Here is a 24,961-nt window from a genome sequence, read left to right on the forward strand (position 1 = left end):
AAACGGTGGATGCGGAGGCGCGCGGAAGGGCAAGGGGGGACAGGATAGGAAAGCGGTGGAGGAAGCGGATAACCGGCGGTGAATGCTGAAGTTAGTCAATAGGACTAGGAACCCTGGTAGTCGGTTTACTTTTTGCGCGGACCTTCGCGACGTTGCCTCTCGTATTCCTCCTTTGCTTGTCCTACGTATCTTCTCTTTTCTTCTCTCTCTCTCTCTCTCTCTCTCTCTCTCTCTCTCTCTTTCTTTCTCCGTCTCATCTCTTCTGAGGAAACCCCTCCATCCCTGGTTCCGTAGCTCCGACAATGGAGGGCTCGCATTGTCTTCGTGGTTTATCGCTTCCTTCGATTGCCAAGTACACGCCGGCGAGTCCACCAGACTCTCATCCTCCAGTATGTGCCCGATGCTTCCTCTCTTATGCTTCGTCTCCAACTTCTACCGTCTCGTTCCACGACTCCACTACGTTTCCCTTATGAAAACGGTGATCATGTGCGCTCGTGATTGCTTCTACAACTTTGGACCACCATGCTCGATCGAAACCTGGACTTTTCCGATCTTCTATTCGAATGAGCACTTGGAATTCGCGAAATGTGCGATAAATCATAAGGTCTTGCTAGGCATTTTTCCGCACGGATTGCGTTACGAACAATGCTCGGAGAAGATCCTTACGAAAACGTCATTTCCTTATTTAGTTCAAAATTTAATTAAATTTATAGTATCCTTGCTCTCTTGACAAACTGTCTTTCTAGATTATGATGTTAGTTGAAAAAGAAAAGCAAAGAGAAATGAAGATAATAAATTTTAATGTATGTGTAAATGATTTAGAGTCCGTTGATGTTTTGCATGTTAGTCATGGCTATTCTTCTGTATGCTAGTCTGGATGGCAGCCATAGCCCCAGCTGGAGACCAGCTTTTTCGATGAAGCACATTCCCGTACGTAAACATTAATCATTTCTAGTAAAAACGGGGATCTCGATTATATTTCAAAACGGTCACGATACTCTGACGCCATTGCCGCGCTGTATAATCGTATCATTTTTTATTGCGTTAAAACATTGCGCTTGAAATAATTTAGATCGCGTTCAAATTTCGGTTAAGTCACGTATTTATGGCTGCAAATATATTTTCGGGAAGTTTGCGGGAGGAGTTTATGCAAATAACTGCTACAATAAGTAATAATAAAACGCTGAAAGTTTCGTTATTGAGATACGTGGCGTGATCGCTTTGAAAACGAAATTAAGTTTCTTAAAATAAGCGCGCAACGCAACCTATGATTATCTGACCAGACGGATCTACCTACCTACCTACCGACGCTCATCCTCTACTATTTACATTCGTGATTAGCTTACAAAAGTTGTTCGGCAACCGGATACACGAAACGTAACACACTCGTGAAAGTCGTTAACAAGGAATCCGAAATTCTATCTCACTCTTTCTCTTTCCTTCTCATCTCATTCATCGGCCACCGGCCTAATGAAGCATGTAGAGGGCGGTCTGTCATTTTTTATGAATCCGTCGGAAGGAACGTTTTTTGCGGTGTCTCGGAGGAGCGCAGCATCGCGGCCGCGCGGACGGCCGCGCGGCGCAATTTGTATTTTCGGCGTCGTAAACACGTCCGTCGCGTATCGCGAGCGTCCCGGTGCGTATTTCAGGCCCCGTATATAAATCCGTTATTCAACACGCCATTAAGTGCTCGGCCCGTTGGAAAGGAGGAGGAGGAAGGGGTGGTGGCGGGTGAGGACGGTGGAGAACGAGGGCCGCAGTCGTAAATCGCAATTACGGAGCGGCGCGCTTGAGAATTTGTCGCGCGGGATCTAAGCGTTTCCGAGAGAGCGTGCGAGCGCACGCGATCGCGGCGTCGGACGTTCTGGACCACCGTCGAGAGTACAGTGCACGTCGTCTCTGATCTTTGATTAAAGTGGCGAACGTGCCTGAAGTTGCGCCCATCTGTCTTGGAGTTTGGACACACTCTGGAATTCTTGATATGCAGATTTCGCAAAATCTGCCGTGTTTCATACAATATTAAATTAATCACGTTTTAAAACATAGAAACAAGAAAAGTGCCGCAACATGTTATAGTATTATATTATATATATGTATATATTTTTTTAAATAATATAATAAATGTAGGTTTAATATGAATTTAAGTCAACGATTGAAGAAGATTAAGCGACATTATTTCGAGATTTCCGTACGAATTTAACTTTATTGTAGACTGCAAGTCATTTACGTTTGTAACTGTACGGTTGCGTGTCGCGAGGTAATTCGAAAGGAAACGAGGATGTCTCTACTCGTTCTCTTCTACTGCTGACTGCCAGTCGGACCTGGAGCCAGCGCGAAATCAATTACGCATAGCACAAGATACGAGACCGACGAGCAATGACAAACATCCCCTTAGTGCACGTGCCATCATGCGCCACGGCTGCGATCGGTTAAGCTGGATTATGCCCTCCCGTCGCGCGAACGCGAAAAGAGGATGGGGTGAATGGCAGACAGACAGTTCTCCCTCGCAATCTTTCATTTCACCGTCTGGAGACACTTTCCTGTAGATAGAAAACTTTGCATCAAAGAAGACTTCAAATACTCGCACTTAAAGTCATAACAGATCACGAATATTCTACGAGAGAGAGAGAGAGAGAGAGAGAGAATGTGTGCATGTATATGTGAGACTTCACTTTTACCCTCATATTATTATTTTCGTTTGTAATTCAAATTCAAGTGCAATTTGCGATTACTATGTCAGCGTTAACGCGATTTATGATTTATCGATTAGTCCGGAATATTACTAGTATTTAACGAAAAGCTTTATAGGTCACAGCTATAGATTTAATAACAATGGATTTTAGGGGTGATTTATTAATAATTGATTTAAAGGGTTCTCGCATTTAGAAGCTCGTCAGCCTCAATTATTATTAAATTGATTTTTAATTTAATATCATGACTACTATAATAATTTTTGTTCAACTTGGAACTGTGTTTCAAGACTGAAAGGTTATTTGGCGCGCAGTTGCGTGAACTTGAAAAGGTATATAAAATCACACAATGAATATATCAGCACTAAGCTTTAGCTATGACCTGTTAGGCTTTTCCTTCATCATTGTGTTTTCAGATATAGATCGGTGTCCTTTATTTAATTTGATTATTGTATTTATAGAAAGATGGAGGAAACTTCGTGTTAGGAAAATCTTCTGCGAACTAATCGTTTTCAATTAACCGTGTGAGCAATCGATTAGCACACTCGGGGCCCTTTTACGTTCGATCGTCCAATTTATCGAGGATCTATCTAAACTGTTCGCCAATGATCCTTCGGAGCCTCTCGATAAACATTTCAATTAGAACCGTATTAGGCCCCGGCACGCGAGAGCCACCCACATAGAAGGAGCCGCCCCCCTGGGGGCAGTTCGCGGGCCAGTGCTTGTGTATTTTCGTGCCGTCCTTCGTACAAAGAAAAGAAGATCACGACGAGAGAGGAAGAGAGAGAGAGAGGGAGGGAGAGATCGGAAAGACGCTGAGGGACCACCCGCGAGTCGGCTTCCAGAATCGATAAGCTGGAGGAGACTGGGGAGACCCTCGGCTTCGTCGAATCGAGCAAGTTCACCGGTCCATCCGTCTTTCCTCGTGGTCTTCCCCTCTCATCTCTTTTGCTATCCTTCTCACCGATCCCGCACTTCTCTCCTCGCGACCATTATCCTTTGCCCCCGACGGCTTTAGAAATCACGAGGCGCACGTGCCGACGTAAATCGTAATCCTTACGTGAGAGGAATCGTCGTTTGCAGGTTGAAGGCACGCTTGATACAGACGTGTCACGACCTCACGGTATGAATTAGCGCGTCTTTAAAAAAAAAAAAAAAAATTATGCACCGGGACACGGTTTGCGCGAGATTTACCGCTGCTTATCGGTGTCGAGGAGACGCTGGAATTTATCGTCAGTGAAATTTCACGCGATGGATCCCCCTGTAAACTGTATTAACGTGACATTTCTACGCTGGACGTAGATTAAATGCTAAATATACGGTATTATACATATCAGTTATTTCTTGTTATCATGTCTCAAATTTATTATATCGCACGATTCATGTAACGTTAAGTGCGCGTAATTACTACACAAGTAATTCCAGGCATAAATGATTTTAATTTGATGTCCATATATAAATCCATGTTTTACTTGGCAACGTGGGATACTCGACATTGCTCAAAGGCACAGCGTGGCAAGTGATTCTATTTTAGCATAACTGGTTTATACTTAGACTCTCACAGGTTAGCGCATATCTCGAAGAATTCCCTCGTAGTTGTACGGGTTTGCGCCAACTTCACGGCTTCAGATACTTTCTATGTATTCTGGATGATGATGTAGGGAGTTGTCGAGGCCGTTGATACTAGGAAGAGATGCCAGGGCGACACGCTTGAGCGATCGTATTGTGGCAACCACCCAGTGAAGACGCTGAGAGAGGCGGAAGGAATATGGATGCAGGGATAACGGAAATCGTCCCGTTAGGAATCGACCAATTTTCGCAGGAAATTTGTAAAGTCAGCAATTTTATCGTGACAGTGACGCGTCTTTTCTCTTATTATTTTTATCTCTCTTGAGAGATTTATGGTTTTCTTTAGATTTGAATATGAAAAACGTAAATTGTATAACAAAAGACATTTTTCGAGCGTGATTAATTATTGATGACAAACGAAATTTTAGATTCCCCATTTTTATTTTTCCCACGAAGATTTCTTGCGAAAAAAGGTAATTGCATTTTCCGCAAATACAATTTACGTATTATAAAACATCTTTTTGTTAATAAAAAAAGTCACTTATTCTCGTTCCATTCGACAATGTACGTATCCACCTTTATAAAAGGATATTGCGAAATATCCAGAAATATGAAACTTCACATTGAATAACAAAGATAGTCTCGAATGCAAATAAAGCTCGCGAATATACGAGCAGTCGCAAGAAAGGGCTCTCTCGCGGATTTCTTTTCTTAGCATTCATTTCGCGCCACTCGACCACTTTTCGGCACGATTCCTTTCTTAGATTTCACCGATTCGAGCAATAATTCATACATCGCGATTAAACTGGCGCGCCCTGCCACGCAGAGAAACCGTGAAATGATACGTTTGCCTGGGGACGAATATATATTTCGAATTCTCGCGCACGTTTATGATCCCGGGAGAAAGTCGTGAGCCGAAAGAAAGGTCGGTACAAGTGAGAGAGGGTAGCTCGCTTACGAGCGGGGGGAAAAAGTTGAAAAGAAGGCGAATGGGAGCACGGAGCACACACTCGTGCATGTGTGTACGTGTGCATCTGTGTGTGGGTGTGCGTGTGTAAACGACGATGCGACGTTCGAGCCGCACGGTTAAAGCCGCTGACTCCTATCGATCGCACCATTTGATATTCCGCGTTGAAACTCAGTTAAATATTTGACATACCGAGAATGAGGGTGGCTCGTAATATGTACTGAGCAAACGGCGGCTCGGGCCCCGGTAATCTGCAGCGTCAATGTAATATCCACGAGATTCGACTTGACATGGAGTTACCGCTGCGGCACCAAAGTTTTCAGAAGCCACACCAACAATGCGCGCGCCCGCTGATAATTCGCGCGAATTTATGCGCGCTCGATCGCCGTTCGAGCTCAACTCTGAAACGTAAATTTCCGTTTCCCGTGCGTGTGTCGATTCTCCGCGAATTTAAAGCGAAGTTTAGTTGCGCAATTAAGCACTCGCGAGAAGTACGGCGACGTGACGGCACGCACATTCAATCGCGTCGCTTTTGCGGTCGGGGGAAAATTGCGAGCGCGCACGCATCGAAGTTTAACTCGCTTTTATACGGAGATATTTCTTGCTAACGTTCAGGTGCAGTCGCTCTGCTTGAGCTATATTTAGAAGCGTGAAATATGTACGGTTCACGTACAATGCAATATACTGCGGGAGTATACCACTAACCGTGTATTTCAGTCTGCGAAGACGACGCTTTACAGTGACACCGCCGTATGAATTAACAAACACCCTCCGCCACGTCGCGGGCTCACAAGAAGTTAAGTGCGACGGTAGCGATATGCCGGTCTCGTAATCCCCTTCGCACGCACCATAATTCGCGTTTACGTCCTTTTCCGGGGGTATATGTCTTAGTTACGTTACGCTCTCATCTTCTGCATTCGGTGATGTCGTGACGAGGCGGCGAAATCTTGTCGGTGGTTCTGTTGAAACGAAAATAACAGATATGCTCGTGAAAGACTCATTGCTGCTAATGTTACGCGTTACCAATTTACATTGTTTGGAAAATTAGATATCGTACGCGATAAACATCCTTATATTTAATACTAAATTTTATTTCAATTTTCGTAAAGTAAAATTGCTATTTCCTACAAGCGTATGTCGTTTAAATTATACACGGTATTTTTTTGTAGGATTATATTAAAAGGGGAAATTGAATAGAGTGCCAGTATTCCTTCGCGTATTTAATAGCAGGAAAATGTGAGATTAAAGTTCGAGAGCGAAAGCATCTGCGACGAGTACCGCCGACGTGGCTCGATCGCCTCTTCAGATGTGGACGAGGATATACAAATATTTGCTGAGTCTTCCTTGCTATTTATTTATCTGACCTGAGCTGAAGGATTGTGCGTGGACGGCGCACTATATACGTTTCTCTGAGAAAACGAGAGAAAAAGGGAGATGCAAGTTATAGACATCGTAACGCTGCAAAATTATCTTTACAATTTTAAAAGCGATAAATATCTATTCAAATGAGACAAGAAGAGCTTTAGGGCCGTGCAGGGTGTTGTGCGCCAATACAAAATAAATACCAATGTAAAGTAAACATTTCGACTATTTAATGACTAGTCATCTCCAGTACAGTGTTTGAATCGAATATATCTGCGAAACGTATTGGCGCACAACACCCTGAAGGCTCTGAAGCTCTTTTTGTCTTATTTAAAATGTTATTCTTTAAGAGCTTTGAACCTTGTATTTATTTTCTAATTCGATAAATATCTTTTTTATTAGTACGTTTTGCTATAGGATCTAGAAAAAATAAATTCTTCTATTTACTATGATCTGCATTGTTTGAATTAATTTAAGCTTTCCATTGTCAGATTTAAACTCTGACTTTACCGTTGCTAAATATTACTCCATTTCTGCCACTTATTTTGAGAAACTTTTTATCGCGTAACAGACTTTTGTTCTGTGCAGTTACCGTTCCAGCAAAGTGACATTAATTTTCTGCAGCATGTATAAAATATAATGGCAGTTTGAGAGACTCGCACCTAATCCATTTAAGCCAGTGAGAGACGGGAGTGCTCCTCGTTTCGTATTGATCATTTATATTTAGTAACGGTAATATAGAAGATTTAGTCTACGGTAATACAGAATGTAGAATGACAGTTTGGGATTGGACGCAATGAGTAAGTCAATGGTAAAAAAATAAATGTATAAATCAAGTTGTATTAGCTTATTGTCAGTTTGAATGTAAAAGTAATCTAAGCGTTGAGTTACGCGTTTATACAAATTTGCGAATACTTGGCGACGGAGACTTTTCTTTCTCGCGCGTCTTATATATACTCGGTATGACCGCGGGATTTGTGTCCAACGTTAAATTTCAAATGTGTTTATTATTCTTATTTGTACTTAATACTTAAATTTCTGTTTTTTGTATATGTTTATCTTACATGCTCGACTCTGTTTTTTTATTGTGCTTGTTATTTATTTATTTATTTGCTTTTGTCCGTTGAGTATGTGGCGAAGCGATCGCCACAATAGTAACATAGAATATCAGAAGTCTTTTTTTTAAAGGCATATTTCAAGAATAACAGTAACTTTATTTAGTGCAATAATATGACATGTATAGAAAGTAAATATATCGCAAAAAACGCTGTTCATTGATAAATGAAATGACATTCTTCTATTTCTATTCTTTAAATTTCTATTTTTAAAATCGGAATCAGTATATTATCACTGAAATACACATTTCTCTGGTTGACACTTATAAGCATAGCACTGAAATCGATGCAATTTTATTGATTTTTTCGATTTGGAGAATAACCAATGTGAGTCTTATAAATTTGAGTAATAAAATGATTGTACAGAAAAGACATAAATAGCAGTACAAAATAGTGATAAAAGTGGCAATAATAATACAAGCATAAACAATATATGCAACAAAGATAATAAGATTTATGTAATTAAATGATTAGAAACTTTTTTTGAAAAAGAACGATTAATTGACGCAATTTTATTTAATCACAATTCTTATTTACTATGAATTTACGCCAAAGCAATTTTAGGTATATAAAATGTATCTTGAGACAATTCTGTTAAGTTATTTCGTAAAAATAATATACATGAAAGCGTGCCAGTGTAAGAACATTTATGTCACCTTAGAGGAAGAGAAACACCACCGTGAAGTTTTTTTTTAAGTCGACGCTTCGCGTGGGCGGCCGTAAATTCATCCCTGGCAATATTTGAGTCGGCGTTTTCCGAGCTGCGGGTGCTAACCTATCGGCTAAATTACCCGTTGGATAGCTCGGTTTGGCGCCCAAGGCGAATCCGGATTACCCTTCGTGTCGCATTTTCGTAGAACCCGAGCGAGCATGGTAATGGCCAGGGCGCGAAGGGGGGATGACACAACGGGCGCCAAAACGCCCTGTACGGCCGCTATGATCTCTGTTGTAAAATTTCCCGTTCCCCTCGTTCGTTCGCTACATCGCGCGGCTGTAAACCACCGCAACACGGCGCGCAGTGGCCGCTAGACAAGTATTTGATCACGAGCAACGCAGATCTCTGATGAAGACTCATCATCCCATTGTCGTCCTGGTATCTTCATTATTTTTGCTCCGTTATTAAAAATCTACCGTAGACGCACGGGAGCGAGACAAAGAATTCGACAGGCATTGTCCCCTTGTCGTTCGCGCTTTTTGTTCGCCACGCTAAATGTCAATGAAACTCACTGTCTCCCCTCTCCCATTTTATCTTCGTCTATGTTCCTTTATCTATCGCGAGGGAGCGAGGGAACGAGGAGAATCTTCCTGATCGGTGATCTTCGTCGTTTTCGTTATTCTTGTCGTCGGCGGCCGTCGTTCTGCTGCGGAAGTGTGTGGGATATGTCCCGGGTTTATGTTTCGTCGGGAGAAATCAATCTGGCAACAGCGGAAGGGATCGTCCTCGCAACCCTCGCAACGTTTTCACCGACGTTGTGACACTGATTTTTCCAACTATCCTATCCATTGGACTTTCACCGTCCCCATGCCTGAGGTACGATAAGGTGGAATTATTGAAGCGGCAGGTATTTTCCAGCATGCCGACGTTTCTGTATCGTACAGTTTGTACCGCGCCAGAATGTCCCCAGGGTCGAAAACATCGTGGGGGTCCGGTAAACAATCATCGGAATTCACTTCAGATTGGAGTCTTAAATTGACGCTTACCTTAAAGCTGTATTGCCTCGCGTTCGAAAATTAATAATGAGCTTCTAAGGAATTTACGATATAAATGCAACGAATGCGAGACATTAATTGTGTTGACGTAATGATTTAGATAATTGTAGATAATTATGTAGAATAATTTTACACTTTTTTCCGCCGGCGCATTTCGTATATATCTGCGATTGAAATATGAGCTAGACAGCCAATCGATGTATATTTTATTTAATTTATCACGCGATAATTAATTTTCTCGCGTCGTTAACGTGCCACCCAACCGTGCCAAACCGCATTTGATACAATTTATAGTCGGTAAAACGCCGGCGGACCGGAATTTTATCCGCGGAAAGGACCAGCCCGATAAATTTGGCATGAAATTTCAAACTATCTCTAAAACGATTACGTACAGTTCGCCCTCCAGGAGCCTGTCCAAATTTTGAAGCACGGCCGGCCGGTCGAACCGTACGTCACGCTTGATAAAGATCTGAAGCCAATCGATCTTGACGGACACGAGACCGCGCATTGCCGTGCAATCGTTCGGTTGTGAGTGACTTTTGTTCGAAAAAGGGTGTCGCGGCCATGGAGGATTATTAAATCGGGCAGCGTTATCATGACAGAGAGCGACGGAAAGACAGAGAAGAGGAGACAAAGACATGGATGGAGGGGAAGAAAGTGAGAGAGAGTAAGAGCGATGGAACGCGGGACGAGACGAGGGATAGAAGGCGGAGCGGAACGAAAACGAGCGACAGGCAGGAAACGAAGGATAGCACGAGGCAGATAAAGAGGGACGCGAACAGACAAGAGATAGGAGGAAGAGGAGGAGGACGAGGAGAGGTAGGACCGACCGGCAGGCAGGATTGCTCTATGGGGTGGTTTCGGGGCATGGATACCCAGTCTCTACGGCCGCGGTAATGGTTATAGCACCATCGCGTGCAATCCCATTAGCACCGATGCAATTTACCCGATCTATCACACCCTATTAAGCGGTGCGCTTTCCACCCCCGCGGGCGGGCGCTCGATCGCTTAACGCTCGTTTTAATCGAGTTTGCGCAACCGTGCCTGCGCCCGGCGCGGCGCCCGGCGCCCGGGCTCCTCTTCGGCGCCGATCGGGCCGAACAATGTTTTTCGAATCGCGCGGAACCCTCTGCCGATGTCGATCTGTGCGCGAGTGCAGCGCGGCCGGGGAGATATAATGAAAGAATATTTGTAGTCAGCGAAACTGAAGGCTTTCCGATAATTGAACGACGGCCGAGATAGCGTTATTCCCGTTGCGGGTATACACCCGATATCTCACCGTTGTGCTCAACTTCTTGACTCCGTGCGCTAATTGTAACGAAGCAATGAAGACGATGCGGAAGATCTTTGTCTCACGACGACACGAGGTCGTAGATGCCTCGGTTAACCGCTGCGGAATTCGATCCGCTAATGCACAATGTGGCCGTGCTATTGGTGTAAGCATTATCGTGATAGTACTCGAGAGACGTACTCGCAATTATGGGATAGGGGCGCGTCGATATATAGAATCATGCGGTTATAGGAAACTCTCGAGTGGATTTTCGAGAAGTTTGTCGTTGAACGATGTCAAATATCGATTGATTCGATAACGAGAATATGATTCTGAAAAAAATTATTGATGCGTGTAAATATCGACAACACACTTTTATTACATTTACTCAAAGTGTAAATGTAAATAATAATAAAACGCTTTGAAGTAACACCTAAAGGCAATTAGGGAGGCGCTAAAACATCCTTGACGGTATAATATGTATTTCAAGGATGAACTTCGAAAAGTGGATTGGAAACAGAACGGATGTTATTTGAAAAACAGTCCCCTGCCACTTCGTACCACCGGCTGTTGAAGTGGAGAAGGTAAGGGTAGACTCTCTCTCCGACATCGGGGGGGATATAAAACGGGGTGTAGCTCGAGACTCCTCCTCGCAAGGGTCGTAACGTCAGCTGGGTTCTGAGTGAGTTGCGACGATTCCGGCGTAGGTCGTCGCCGTCGATTCCGACGAAACTAGGAGCCAGCTGTCGCTACCCTCAAAGCACGGCTCTTCGTTTTATTCTCAACTTCTCGCGACTGCCACCATCCGCCTCTTAGTTCGCCTTCTTGCCCTCATAGAGGCGTCCGCTTGAAAGGGACGTGATCGGTATCTATCATAACCGCGCGGTACTTTGAAGCCAACTGATGGTAGCTTTTAGGAAGTATCTCAATGTATCTTGATGTAAAAAAAATGGATAAAACAAGTTTTGATCAATCAATTTGCGTTTAGTGTCAATATTTCAACTGCTGCTAAAATATTATTATACTTTTACATGAAAGAATGCAATGTGCAACGTTGATGCATAAGCTTTCAATTACGAAGAACATCTCAGCAAGGTTGTCACGTGCATAGTTACATACAATTGTAATTCTCAGTTTGCATAGCAGAAACAGCTGTCGGAACTTCTATCTTACGAATACTACTCCAATGCGGGGAGATCATCCCTTTACGAGACCTCCTCTCTTCTCCGGCAAGACGGCAGCGGTGACGTAGATGGAATACGAATGTTCATCTAATACGGAGACTCGGCAAATCCGAGCACGAGCTCGGACGTTTACGCGAGTCCACTTAAATCGAGATACGCGGGAATCTGTTACCAACGCGCGCACCTCGACCACGGGAAAGGTATTTTCGGTGTCGGGTAGGGGAGGTGAAGTGGGGCGTGGGACTTGCTGATCCACGGGATCCCAAAAGCATCGACGACGCCTATAATCATCTCGTTACAGCGGCATTGTGCGGATAGGAGCCGCACGGATATGGCGTACTCCCGTAAAACCTCGCCCCCTTCCGCTTCTCCTCTCCCGCCTGAAGCATCGTCGATGATTACATGGAGCGCGCGGATTGAGCCCGCGGTGTATGGCGTCCTAATCAGTTGCTGTATTGTGAAATGCAAAATTACAGGAGGTGAGGATAGCGTGGCAATGATGGCGGGCGACGTCGACACCCGATACGATAGAACTCCAGCTTAATTAGTGTTGAAATAATGCATTTGTGTCGTCAGCAATTTTCAGTCTGTGAATATGTGGTATAATTGCGCTTGTTCACGCAAGCGGCTTGCATTTGCGTACGCTGACGAAAGAGACTCTTTTAAGGCTTGAACTTGCGAATAGCGATTTGTTCTGGCTTCCCATTGTCGTGATATCTTTGCCTAGCTTAAGATCCCTTAGTGTCTTCGGGGAGAGTTAATCATTTTTTGTACCATAGCGCGACACGCTGTGCAATATTTCACGTTATATATATGACTTCATTAATATTAATATTCACGTATCTCGTGTCGTAATTAGTGCGTTAATCCGCACGATATTAATGCAATTGGGTACTGTTTAAGCACTTAATCCCACTCTCGGGGGGACGATTGAAATAAAAGAGTAGGTGTTCTCCCTATGCTCGAGCACGATTGGTAGCGGAGAGTCTATCTCCCAACAATCAAGTCCAACGGCGAGCTTCATTCTTCCCGGAGGGTGAAACGATCGGCGGATGAAAGGAAACGCGCAACGTTGGCCGAAGCTTCGGCCGATCGGTGCGGCCGGTGCGTAAGCTACGCTATTAAGGGCGGCAAGTGGGTGCATCTGTCTGAGCAAACCTGGGCTTAGTTCCAAAATCCCACTGCAAACAGAGATTCTGGTTACTCAGAATGGCAGCTCCAGCTCTGCAATCCTACTTCTCTCTCTCTCTCTCTCTCACACACATATACACACGCACACATCCGCTTCTCACACATATACACACGCACACATCCGCTTCTCCTTCGGCTACAAGATATTCACTGCCGAATCGGCACCGAGAACCGTAAGGCTTATATACGTTGGACCTTAGCTTGTGATATTACCTTGAGTGCTGGAAGTAATCGTTTACATTTCGAGGCCAGCCGTCTCGTTCGAATCGCCCCGACGAACGAGGAAGGGGAACCGGATCTGCGAGTCGCGGATATTCCGTGAACGTCGCTCGCCCATTTATGTATTGGTCGGCGATGGTCGGTAGTAAACCGATAACGTTAAGAAGCAGCAGATTGCACAAACCGATTCCCGAGTGCGAGAGCCGTCGAGGTGTTTACCCGTTGCGACGCACATTGCAACGGCGACTCTCTCGAGATAATGCCTCCCGGAGAATAATGCGCGCCGGCGGTAACGGCGAGCAAAGTGCTGATAAAACGCGTATATCTGTAAAGTAACTGACTGAATGTTCTCTTAACAAGACCCTCGCTCCATTATGCAATCTCGATCTCGCGAATACGGGAACGTACCGTTTGCCATTAATGAAAAAGCGTGAACGCTTTCGCAATGGCCATTTAAAATGTTCCCAAGGTTTCAGCGATTCGAGGTCGATACAGTTACATTTGCTGTGATCGGAGACTACATACTTATCAGCAACACCTCGTACAAACTCGCATTTGACAACCTTATCCGATAGTGCACTTCCGTTTTATCCTTTCAATACTGCTGCAATCCGGTACACCTTTTGTGGTAATAAAATCGATATTGTGTCAAACTGGCGTTTCTTATCGTTAACATTGCTGTCTTGTTTTAAAGTGTCAAAAGAAAATCTTGAAAGTTTTTTGTATCGAACACATTCTGCGTAAGTTTCTCTGTGTATTTGTCACGATGATATAATTATAAATTTTAATGTGTCCACTTAAATATTCTTTTTACAATATTAGCCTGTGTCATGTTGCGCGACATCTGGTACAAAAAAATTCATATATCTAATATCGTATGATAAATTATTTTGGCTCACTTCGATGTTCGCGAGGTCCTCGACAAAATCAACGCAATCTTAAGTAAAATTGATGCGATGTTACGGGGTAAAGGAACATTACGCTCACGTGTTTCGAACTTTAAAGCGATTTTCTCCCTACTATACGCGGGAAGGGTCGGATGGAAAGATGTTATTCTTCTTCCTTAACTCATACATATTTCTTCGCTGAAACGTCCCCTCCGCGGCCGTACCACGAATTACAAATCATCTTGCACGATAATGCCGGGGGAATCCCCTTGCTCTTAGGAAACTCTAAGTCCCAGATCCGGAGTCGAGTATACAGTCGTCGTGTGTGCTAGCAACAGATTTCCCTGTTATATTTAGGCGGAAATTATTTATAACTTTGAAGTGTCCTCCATTCTTCCTTTTTTTTTCGCGAGGTACAACTTTACAGAAATTCTGAGGCCAGAATATTCTAGATGTCTCATCATAAATTCAGCCGAGTATCGCTATACAACTATCACATACAATACACGCGTATAAATCACTTGGAGAACTCTATCTCGAACTTGGAAATCGCGTCATTAGGGTTTATCAGTGGTAGATGAGATCGTCGTTAAACCCATCGACGATAAGTACAGATGCTCCGAGATCTCGTAGATTCCGCTTCCTCCACCTTTACTACTCCGCTCACCTTAGGTTGCCTTCCTCCGCTCCACTCTCCTTTCGTCTTCTCCTTTCGCCCTCCGTCTCTCTCTTCCGCGAGTTTAATTAGGCCCCGCTTCGAGATATCGCAAGATCAGCAGCTCGTTAGCATGTTTTAATTGGCGGCTGTCAGAGAGATCCCTCCTTACGATAAGCGCCTCCTCTAACCGGCCTGCTGTTCGGTGACATGACTACATGTACTTGGATACTACTTACTCGCGAGACACCGCGGTCGAAAGGAGAGGACGAAACGGCGAGAGGGTGGTAAGAGGTGAACTTAGAAAGGATCGGCCTGTGCACGAATTTTTGTCGTTTAATTCCGTCGGTGGATATGCCGTGGAGACCGGTCGCGCCTCCCGAGATACGCTTTCATACGCCTGTGTGTTCACAGGTGATGACCAAGCTGGATAGAGACGTGACCGGTGGTAAGATTAACAAGGTATATCAGTCTGATCGTCAGTATTGATTCTTTAGTTCCTCAGCGCATATTTTTTAACGATCTTGTTTGTAAATGAAATGCTGCTCTGAGATACATACGTGCTTCCAAGAGAAATTTGTTCAACTTTTTTTTATTTATTTTTCAACGTTCAGCAAAAAAGTCTCAAGAGATATTCTTGTTTTCGCGACGCCATTTTTATACTCTCTTTTTTAAGACTTTTTTTTTTAGAAAAAGTACATGAGCTTTAAACTTGAAACATTTATTTCAGTGCTTTTTAAATATGAATTAGAAAAGACATTTTTGTGGTGATAAAAAAATATTGGCTTATTGCTGACATTGATCAAGATACAAATTGTCTGAAACAAAAAATTTGTAATCTATATAATTGTATCTCTGAAAGAGATTGGAATTTTTATTCGATTGTAAATTAAACGTGAAAAAAATATTGAATATCTCCTAAAAGTTTTAATTTAAGCGGATTAAAGCTAGAATTATTGGGTTTTGAAACATGTCAACAGATTGAAAAAATGTTATTTAAAAAAAATCACGAAAAAGTCGATGACACTTGTGAGCAGTATTACATTGATATTTGTGACATTACTCTTTTAGTTCAATATCAGAGCTGCGTTTTTAAGACCGAAAATAATTCAGCGCGCAGTTTGAAAAATCAGAAAATGTATAAAATCATATAAGAAATATTATTTGAGCATGAAAATTATGCTATGATCGCCGGTCTTTTTTATATTATAATTGTGTTACACTATCGCGATTTAATCTCAATTATTGTTATTAAAAATAATCGATTTTTTAAAAATGAAATTTCTTTAATATTGGACTTACCAAAGTCAAAATGATTGATTTACAATTTTTTATCAAATTTATGACAATATTTTTAGAAACTTTCTGACTTTTCTTGCAATATGTTTATGATTAAGTTGATCATTTATTATCCTTTTCCACATTACTTTCTTTAAAACAAAAAATATAATATATTTACATAGTACGGATAGATTATATATTAATTATCAATAATTCTACTGTTAAAGTAATTAAGTTATATTCGAGTTTTATCGTGATCACATCACAATACGTATTTATATGGCATTGATCTCAACAACAATCTCTTTATTTTGGGGAAAACAAGAAAAAATTTACGAACACAAAAATTTCACGAAACAAATGTATTAACTGTTTAAAAATATTAAACCAAAAATACTGCCAATTCTCTCGTGCAATATTGCAGAATTTCATCGCCATTCGATCGCGCAACGTCTTCCACTCCACAAGTGTACGGGAATATCGTTTCACTCGCCTTCTATTTTTCGATTATCGCGTCTTGATATAACGAATGATACATTCCCTTCTTGAAACGTTAAACGCTCTTACATTTTCTCGGATCTACACGTTTTCTCATACGCTCTTCGTATTCGTACCGCGCTGCGCCGCACCGTTGTTGGATAACGTTATACGTATCACGTTTCCCGCGAACGAACTATCGGGCGATAGATTTATCGCCGCGCGTTCCATTCTCTCCGCAGCCGCGACCTCCACGCATTCAGGCATCGCAAACAAACCGCCGTAATCTTCTTAATTTTTTTTCCCCCGCTCTCTGTGCCCCGATCGCGCGCGTCGACGATTTGATCGTCGCGCCATTGATTCTCATGAATATGCATGCATTCGTGTCTCTTTCGCCGTCCGAAAAAAAATGCTTTTAGCCCCGCGTTGCGTACATACGCCACCGACGTACATCGACGGTACCGTTCTCCCGCCGCTGCAGGCAGATGCCAAGTTTCGCGATATTTTGCACGGGCCGTGCTCGCGTACTCACTCGGGCCGCGTCGCGCATCCTAGGGTCGGCGCGGATCCAGCCTTAAGCTCCGGTACGTGACGAGGAGTATTTGCGGGCGCGTTACCGGTCCTCCGCGCGTGATCGGATTACGCGATCTGTCGCGCGCGAGGGCTTTGCGTCCGAGAACGCGACGATCGGCGTACGTGAAAGTGTTCACGCGAACGGTAATCGACTAATTAGCGATGCGATCCGCCGGAACCTTATCCGGCGTGCGCGGCAATTTTCTTTTTTTTTCTCTTTTTCTCTTTCTCTCTCTCTCTTTTCGGATTTGTCTCTCCTGGTTAACGTGTCATCGCCCGTAGCGCGGTGAAAGCGCTGTACAGAGTAAGCACGGCTAATTGGCAGTCAGTGATAAACTTTACTCAAATTGTTCGCGAGCTTTCGAACCGCCATAAATTCACGCGGTTTAATTGGATGTCCTATTCAGAGCTTTAATGGAAATTCCCGGTAATAACCCAGTTCTATGCATTTGGTTTAAACGTTTGTTCTTGTTCTGAAAAAGCTCGTGCCCTCAAACTTATCGTTATACGTTTGCTGATGAAACGTTTCGAAAGATAATTGGAGATAATTAACGAGAGAGCGGAGGTTCCATTGTGTACTTGAACTACTAAATGTGGCTAGTCATAAAAGAGTTACATTGCTGCTCCTGCTGCTGCTGCTGCTGCTGCTGCTGCTGCTGCTGCTGCTGCTGCTGCTGCTGCTGCTACTGCGCCTTGTCGTCTCGCAGCGTTATACTGCGGAGAATCATAAAGCAAAATACTACATCTAGATAAAGCATCGCTGACCCGCTTTCGTTATTTGGACCACATATGCCGCAATAGCTTCTCTCATGCATATTCCATTGCGGTATGGAAATGTCGCGTTAACTCGTACTAATCTTTTACACTGCGCTTCACTGTTACAATAGAGCAGACTTGTTACACAAACGCTGCTCATGCGTATATCGCGATGCCATATTATAGCGCGCGTATTGTTGTATTCTCTCTTTGTAAAGCTCGCACCGTCGCTATTTCTCCAAAGTATACATAAAAGATTCTGGCGAATCGTGGGTACGCGATTCTTCACTTTGCTCAGAGATTTACATATTCAACAGTCGTAATTAATTTTACCCTGACAAATTATACTTTCGTAAAGATTTTAATAAAGAGAGCGGCGCTTATTAAACCGTAAAACGAAAAAAAAAAGGGGAAAACAAGCTTACGGTAATAAGAATTGAAACTTGCATGTTGAATCGAGATGCACTTTTCGCTCCCTCGATTGCAGTATCATCCGTATTATGTCCCAGACAGATGCACACGTCCCGAGAGAAGAAGAGAGACGGAGATAAAGGAGAGTGGAGACGGGAACGGAACCCCACTACATATGCAAATTCGACTCCGCCCTGAATAAAATATTAACCGACCAATCGAATACGTAGGTAAGGGGGTAGACGCACGCGAAAATGCAGTTTTTTTTTCCGGTGAATACACTTCCTTTTTTCGTTACTCCTTGCGTAGGCATTGCCTTCATATATATACGTACGCAAATATATGCGCGCACACGCATCGCTCGCGCAGGTAGTAAAGATCCTCTCACGACGAGCTTTCCTCCTCTTGCTTCATCTTCTCTCTCTCTCTCTCTCTCTAGTTTCCTCCTCTTGCTTCATCTTCTCTCTCTCTCTCTCTCTCTAGCCCTTGCTCTGCACCAGAAGTTATCTCCTCTCTCGCTCGCCGCGTGTTCCCCGAGGTCTCTTTAAATCGAAGGCCTCGTTATCTCGGGCTGAACGGATTCTCGTTAGCGAAACTTTAATTATAACCACTCGACGGTGTCCAGATAGCTGCCCCTTCGTTCGTCCGAAACGAAGGAGCGCGACAAGTGGACGGCGGAAGACAGAGCCGGAGAAAAACGGCGACGAAAGCGAATTGACGCTGCTAGAAGCTGTCTCGAGAACCTTACTAACAATTAACCTTTTTGAGAGACACGCGCTTGCACAACGGATCGGCTCTTGTAAAACGTGGTACTTTGCCAAGTGACATAAAAGAGCAGTAATGGAGCAGATTCTTAAAAAAAGTGGGGAATTTCCCTGGTATTCATTGCCTCCTGTCTGCATCGTAATTGGTAATTGTTATATTGTTAGATGGTAAAGAAAATACTAAGAATAAGCAAGCTTTCTGTTTAAACAGGAGAGTTCTCTTTAATTTCATCGTACAAAGTATACTTTTAATGGTTTTTATATTTTCTAGAATTTAAAAAGAATCTTTTATTATTTCTTGATTCAAATATTAAATTTTTGTTAAAAAATTTAAATACAATGAGGTACCTGAATTAAATAAGGTCCATTTTTAATTTACTACTTAAAAAAGCGCTTTACGTTTAAATTATATGCTTAAAAGCTGTACCATAGGAAGTAGGGATAAAGAGAGAATGAAGAATTAGAACCGGCGGCGGCAACGCGTCTGCTTAATGCAACAAAAACTTGTGACGAAGTATATGGGCCATTTTTATAAAAATTTGCTGCAAAGTTTATTATAACATATTATATCATATAACTTTCAAACTGTAGAAAATAATAAATGTATACATATATCATTCTTTTAGAATAAGTAAATTTTTTTAGAAACTATGTACTCATTAAATGAATTCTCATTTACATGGTTATGGTTATTGTTATTCGTTTGTTACGTGGGTATAACGATTTTAATAGAATAAACCTTAAAGGATTTTATTTTTGTAATTAATAATCATTTTGAAACTCTGATTCAGGAGATATAAATGTTTCTTTGTGATTTTTAATTTGTTTTTTTTTATTCGCAATTTATTCACAACATGTAATAAAACCCAACGTCTGAGTTAAAACAAACTCTTTATTTATAAATATTTTATATGGAAAATAAATTTTATTTGCTGTGAGTAATTGGAATAAAGATTTTATTCTCACTTGATTTATTTCAATATTCCCATCAATAAATTAAAAAAAATTAAATTTACTTTTTTTTATCCTTATGCAACATTTATAATCGGTGAAAAAAGCATACTTTCCACGTTTCTTTTTCCGAGTCATTTTCAAGTCATACAAGATTGATGAATTTAGCGATCACGCGAAGTAAACACTTTATTCTGAATTTTAGCGTCCGCTGCACGGCAGTATTGTACCTGGGTTTATTCTCTAAACACTTTTCCTCTTTCTGACACATGACTGCACCATGGCGTGAGACTGCGGTCAGGAACCAATCGCACCGAGTCCACGTCGCGTGAAATTTAATTGCGTCTAGACTCGCGCGTTCCTCGAATTTCCACACGGCGCGCGGCGGTCACGAGAGATAAATAGAGGAGGAAAAGCCACCTGAGACGGTCGATCGCCGCCACACGTCGCGCGCCGTATCGCGACGGCCGCGCATCGCAAAGCACGTCGCTTTTCACCTTTATTTGAGTGCCCCGTACGACGGGGCACCTGTTTAGCCAGGCGCGAAATTACGTAGCTTCGCGCTCGAGGCTATGCGTACCGCGCGCGCGAGACGGCGGCGGTTGGACCGGGGCGGCCTCCTCTCCTCTATCCTGTTTCGAGAAACAAAACTCCATTCCGCCGCGGTTCTAACGAGCAGTCACCGTGCCGTCGCTCTCCGCTCGATTCTGCACGAACTCCTACGTTCTGTGCGCGCAACGGTCGTTGCCGAGAAATAAATGCAATAAAAATAAAAAAGTGAATCTGCACCGGTGTCGGTTGTACACTAGCTCGTTAAGGGAAGCATTTTGTCCTACGTGTCATTGTTTTGATTAATTATTAGTTGGCGCATTTCACGTTCTACGGTTTTCCACCGTCCAAAACGCCACCAGATCCGCTGCCGCACATCCGGGTTAATTAATGCTTAATTCCCACGGCCCTGCGGTCAGTCGATCGCGTCTGCGAGTTGGGAAAAAGAGTGACGATACTATACGTATTTTTGCGGACCTTAACAAGTGACATCGGCGAGGACAGCGAGATGTAATTAACATCGCGAACAAACTGCTTTAATCTCGTCATTAAATGCATGCGATTATGTGCTTCGCTATATTAATTAATTTTTATTGAGATAAATTATTTTGCGTTGCGCACGGCATGGGTGTGCCGTGTGATTGTATGTTAAGTCCTCCGAGTGGGAGGCGAGTTGAATGGTGCGCTTTGCCACGGGGACGTGTATAATTTTTCATCGCAATGTTAACGAAATAATCTCGTCGTAATTAGCGGCATGAAAAATTGCTCTCCTACTTGCTCGTCGTAGTGTCTTTTCAAATAAAAGAGCGCGATCTTACCAGCGTAATTACACGGCAAGGGAAATATTAAATACTTGTCAGAGACACACTCGCAATTAACACACGCATATCTGGTGACGCAGGTTTAATTATATTTGAATTTCGCTTCAGTGTAACATAGTTAATAGCACGATTATTTACCGAAGGAGAAATGCTCCCCTTGCAAAGATAAATTTTCTCCAATTTGTATTTCACTTACTAATGCTGTTTCGCGCTCACTGTTACGTCAGTTTAAGCTTTTGTTTTTTTTTATATATGTATAATTAGACATGTAGCAATGCAGAATCAAGATTGTTGAATTGTTATGAAGATTTACGATATGAAATAATTTAATTACGTGATTAAGTGAAATATGAAATATAAAACTTTATTAATGCACAAAAAGATGAAAAATTTTTAATTATTTAAAAAATGATAAAAACTTTTAAAACATCTGAATAAAGTGGACTTATATCTGGACAGTTTAAAACGCTTATTTTTAAAGTCTTAAATAACTGATTTTTAATATATTATACATTCGACACCAAAATTAAAAGATCACCTATTCTGACTTTCAAAAATAATTCAAGGCGAAATTTAAGACAGTGTAACTTTGTCAAAAATAATTGTAAAAAAATGTTCAAAAAAGCCTTTTACAGCTTGCAATCTTTAGTTTCGAGAGTGAGAATTCATTAAACGATTTACAGATTGTTTACGAAGTTACGCGGATTCAAATGAGGATGCGTCAAATCTCAAAATGTTTTACAAACTTTGCAAAGTTTTATGCCATGAAATAAAAATTGCACGCAAATGCGGTTTACAGCATTCAAAAGCGTGAATCTTTATTTTTAATTTGCATACTTGTTGAGCATTGTACAATTTTTATTCACCCAGTTATTCAACATTGAAGCAAAAACAAGCTATTTTTGCTTCAGTGTTGAATAACGCTGTGAAAAAAATCGTACAACGTTATCAATCTTGAAACTAGAAATTTCAAGCTTTAAAATGCTTTTTTGAACATTTTTTACAATCATTTTTGATAAAGTTACACTTTCTTGAATTTCGCCTATTTTTGTGAGTCAGAAGGTGACTTTAATTTTGGTGTCGAGTGTATTTTTATTTATAAAATAAGTAAAAACATATTATCTGGACAAGTACATAATATTTTTTTTTTTAATTTTAACATTATCAAAACATGATCTAGTTGCGTAACAAATTATTCTTTAACGTTAATTTTTATAATAAATAACCTACCTTAAATATTTCAAAGTGTTTAAAGATTATAATTAAATTTTAATATTAGAAAAAAATACATTCAAGATTGATAATAAGCTTCCGTGTATCTGAATACAGGGACATGTTCAGATATTGAAATGTTTATCTTATTTCTTTACGAGATCATATTTTCTTCAAACACAATACGTTCGATTATTTTTATTTTCGATGCTTTACGAGTTTTTGTTACTACCAGCGTTTCGCGGAATGATACGTATACTAGTACCGGATGCGGTGCTCTCCACCTAGAGTACTCCTCTAATCCGTTTTCATCCACTTTGTCCAAAAAACGATTGGGAGGGGGTGCCGCGAGCGCGCGAGGAAAAGGAGCTCCGAAAATCGTTTCCGATTCTCCCGGGACCGATGACGAGGGCAAATTCCCGAAGAGATTCCCGAGGAGGAACGAACCTAATTCCCTCGAGCGCTCCTTCCACGGCGAATTGGATAGTAAAGCGGTAGTTACGGCAGGGGTGGAAATGAATATCTCGTCGCGGTGGCTCTCCTTCGTCGTGCTGCAAGTCCGTGTCGCTGATAAGATGGTATACAGTAAAATTCGCGAGAGTGGCCGCCCTTTCCCAGCGCGAGGGGAAAAGACGTCGTTCAGCCCAGTAGTTCAGGGTCGTTCGGCGTCGCGCAACCGGCCACTTGGTCGCTTTCAAAGCGAGACGACTCGGTCGCAGGAATTTACCGTCCCGGACGTGAGCAGTAATATTCAAGCTCGCGTTCGCCCCCGCGAATGTCCCTCGAGTAGGCGCACGATCGACTTTTTGCACGAGACGGGCGAGTCGTTAATGGCGGAGTCACGCGACGCACGCGACGACCGCTCGCCCTAAATCATCCGATCGATCGGAACGATCGAAGCGCGACTTGGAAGATTTACGGGCCGTGCCGACGACACGATTTCGCCCGTTTCTTCTCCCTCCTGCCGCGACGACGGACGCCTCCGAAGTGCGAGCGTAAACACCGGTTACGCGTAAGCTCGCGATTGCATCCTACGTAAAGCGCGATGACAGGTCCCTCCTCATTTTTATTTATTTATTTACTTATTTTCTGATCGATCACCGTCCCTTTAAGCGACTCGTCGAGCCGCGGGAGATCAGGAGCAGCTATTTGCGTGCTCGCAAATTCTCGTCGAGCGAAATATTTATATATCGGCGGTGAGAGAATGGTCGTGTAATTGAGGCGAGTTCTCGCCGGACGTGTGTGAGCGCAAACGCGTCTCCGTTTCGTAGGCCGTCCGCGACACGTCTCCGAACTTTTTTTTTTTTTTGCAGACGGAGTGTGTAGACTCCGTACGTCTCTTCTCATGCCAACCACGTCCGAAACTCGCGCGCGCGCTCTGGCCGACGAAAGCAGTTGTTTCGCACGTCCGTTGATCGGCAGGAATGAACTTCGCTTCGTTAGGCACAACCTATCGTTCCCGCAACTTCTCCACGGAGAAGTGTAAAGCTCTCGCTGCTGACCAACTCGTGTATCTACGCAGTTAACTGCATGACTCCAATTATTCCACGCTCGAGCAATGCGCCGCGCCGCTCGTTATATTTTGCCCGCCTCGTTCTTCTGATTGAATGCCCGCGCACGGTATTCAGACCGTTAGGCAATGCTGAAAGTTCTATGAGTGATCCTTTTAGTGTGCGAAACTTCTTCTGGCACCTCCTCCTTTTCCATTTGAAAAACGAAACAATACCAGGAGTAAATCATCGTTAACACACACGTGCGCGCGCGCGCACGCACTATCATAAATTTTCCGAACTATTGTTTTATCTTTTTAAGAATGCAGTTTATGCGATTGCTCGAAGCGGCTAGATAATGATGCTTCCAGCGGCCTTCGAACTCTTCGAAAAGATTTTATTTCATTATAATGAGAAAATTATGTAATATAGGGTAAGATAGTTCTTTAAAATACAAAAAACACATTTTTATTTTTTAATGTCTGCTGTATCACTTTACACTGAAGCTTAAAGATAATAACGTTATTGAATTTGAAGAGAAAACACTTATTAGAAATTTAATGTTAGCAAAATATTATAACATATGCATTGGCCATCTTATCAAACTTTTAAGGAAAGGATGGCTGTAGCATTATGAGATAGTTGGTTATACACGTTTTATGTTAAAAATGAATGTAACATTTTGTAAAATGATAAAGAAAAGTTATAATTTTATATATTTAGTACAAACACGTATATCTTAAATATACACGTGTATATAATTATATATGACTTACAATTAGTTAAAATTATAATATTGCAATATTAACATAAAAATTAAAATCTGATATTGTAGTGATAACATAACAATTACAATT

General features: G+C 42.3%; 1 protein-coding gene and 1 long non-coding RNA gene across 4 annotated transcripts in view; one reads left to right on the forward strand and one right to left on the reverse strand.

Moving 5' to 3' along the window:
• The window catches only part of LOC120358529, a 41,518-nt gene extending 35,906 nt beyond the window's left edge, over window positions 1-5,612 (reverse strand). Inside the window, exon 1 of the long non-coding RNA XR_005575468.1 lies at window positions 5,419-5,612. This is a non-coding gene — a long non-coding RNA (uncharacterized LOC120358529). The remainder of the gene's footprint in view (window positions 1-5,418) is intronic.
• The window catches only part of LOC105196654 (netrin receptor UNC5C), a 295,574-nt gene that overhangs the window by 219,848 nt on the left and 50,765 nt on the right, over window positions 1-24,961 (forward strand). The window lies entirely within an intron of this gene.

The sequence above is a fragment of the Solenopsis invicta genome, chromosome 8, assembly GCF_016802725.1.
Source record: "Solenopsis invicta isolate M01_SB chromosome 8, UNIL_Sinv_3.0, whole genome shotgun sequence".
Taxonomy (NCBI): Eukaryota; Metazoa; Arthropoda; class Insecta; order Hymenoptera; family Formicidae; genus Solenopsis; species Solenopsis invicta.